Below are 2284 nucleotides of genomic sequence, written 5' to 3' on the forward strand. Positions count from 1 at the left end.
ACTGTTGGTTGGCAGTCACCTGGGAGCTTACCACTACTGCACAATTAAAGCACTTTTGGAGAGAGGAAATTTTCAAGAAGAAATAAGAAAACTTGATTTTCGGGTTTGAATCAAGTATAGGGGCATTTGAAGTTTTACACGAAAATAAGGTACTGGAATTCATAATAGTGTGCTGCACAGCCAACACTTTCTGTAGCTACTTTTATTGTTACCTTTATTTGCTATTCTGGTTCAGGTATCAACTAGCTACACAAAAAAAATATAGGATGACCTGATACAGCTTCATTTGAGGTGCATAAAAATGTCTCACTTGGTTCGTTTGCATCATGAAGCGGATCCAAATGGACCTTGCTTGTTCTCTTTGACGTGTGCGTCAGACTGAGCATGAATTCTTGCTTATAAAGTGTTCTTGCTTATAAAGTGTAATACTTGCTTATAAAGTGTAATACTCCTGCGTGTGCATGTACGACTTTCTGGGGTGTGTACACGCTGTGCTAGTCTTCAAAGTAAGTGCACAGATTTGTTGTGGCCAACCCTTCTTGTGCTTGCACACTAAATGAGTGTTTGAAATTGTTTGCTGACTGAATGATTGAGTTAATAGCCTTTTTGTTCCATTGCAGGAACGACACGTGCTACTCTGCAGGTATGTAGCATTGTGCTAGGCTTCAGAGCACACAGATTTCTTGTTGGTTGAACAGCATAGTGCTTGTGCATTGAAATATTTCGTCTACAAGAGTAACGGTTTTATGTTTTTCAGTGTTGGCAGCATGCATTGCCTGACACAAAACAGTACGTCAGACACTTTCTTTCTTCCAGAAGGAACAGCACCATGAGTGGAACAAAAGTACCTTCAGAAGGACCAGAACCCAGCTCCAGGGAACAAAAAAGAAAGGCTGCGTGGAAACTATGCATCTGAAAGTCATTGAGACATTTCCAGATTTTCAGGTAGGTCATTCATATTGTCACGAGGAGGAAAAAAGTCAAGGGTATCACGTAGTGCCATGTTCACCCACTGACGCCACCACCGGAGTTGGCCGCACACAGTAAGGCTGGGACCGCCATGAACGCTTGTATATAGAACTCGTTGCCTTGTAAATACATAGCTTCATTACCACACACGGTTCTTCTCATCTTTGTTCTGCCCCCATGTAACAGCGAAGGAAAGTTTGACATCCACCTAAATGCAGCCATACGGCTACAAAGGAAAGCTATACAGCTTTCTCAGAAACTTCGCAGCTGAAGAAAAATTCGTCCTGGTCCAGGATTCGAACCCGGGACCACTGCTTAACTGGAGCAGTCGCTCTACCAACTGAGCTAACCAGGAGGCTAGTCGTTAGTAGCGCGAAAGCGAATTGATCAACAACTCGAAGTGAAGGACAGGTGTTAATCGACCAGATTTAGGGGAAATCCCCTAGGTGGAGTAAGTTTCTGTGAAGGAAAGTTTGACATCCACCTAAATGCAGCTGTACGGCTACAAAGGAAAGCTATACAACTTTCTCAGAAACTTCGCAGTTGAAGAAAAATTCGTCCTCGTCCAGTATTTTTTTCTTCAACTGTGAAGTTTCTGAGAAAGCTGTACAGCTTTCCTCTGTAGCCGTACGGCTGCATTCAGGTGGATGTCAAACTTTCCTTTGTAGAAACTTACTCCACCTTGGGGATGTCCCCTAAATCTGGTTGATTACCACCACATAACAATATAATAACAATACTTGCATCTTTGTCACACTTAGCAATAACACGTTGAGGAGACCCTTGACCCTGACTGTAGCTTCAAAGAATAAAAATATGATTCTGCATTTGCACCACTTGATAAGGCACGTGATTTGACCTGAAGCTCCGACATTAGGACATGGCTTCATATCTGTTCAAGGTGCGCGGGAGAAATAAAAAACCTTTGTAGTGTTCCGAATAAATAACAATAGAAGATATATGTGACACAGTTGCTACTTACACAAACAAGTTGGCTGCATGCTGGGTGTAGGTTACCAAATAACAATTCTAACAAAGGTACATCTAGTTAGGCATTATTGCAACTATTAGTAAAAGTAGACGACGTTGACCAATCAGTTCGCTGTAATTACCTTCAAATGTTGGGTATTTAACGTGCCAAAGCTACACGTGGTCTGTGAGGGAGGCCGTAGTTGAGGCTCTGGATTAATTTTGACCACCTGGGGATCTTTAACGTGCACCGAAATCTCAACACACAAGCGTATTTGCATTTTTCCTATCTTAAAGGAGTACTGACACGAAATTTCAAAGCTGAGATAACTATGTAAAACGTTTC

The 2284-nt window shown here is 42.0% G+C and overlaps 1 non-coding gene across 1 annotated transcript; it reads right to left on the reverse strand.

Moving 5' to 3' along the window:
* Positions 1-1250: 1250 nt before the first annotated feature.
* Trnat-agu (transfer RNA threonine (anticodon AGU)) lies at positions 1251-1324 on the reverse strand. Its single transcript has one exon. It is a non-coding gene; the product is annotated as a tRNA-Thr (tRNA).
* Positions 1325-2284: the final 960 nt, after the last annotated feature.

The sequence above is a fragment of the Haemaphysalis longicornis genome, unplaced genomic scaffold (assembly GCF_048455015.1).
Source record: "Haemaphysalis longicornis isolate Haplotype H1 unplaced genomic scaffold, Haemaphysalis longicornis Haplotype H1 scaffold_6, whole genome shotgun sequence".
Lineage (NCBI taxonomy): Eukaryota > Metazoa > Arthropoda > Arachnida > Ixodida > Ixodidae > Haemaphysalis > Haemaphysalis longicornis.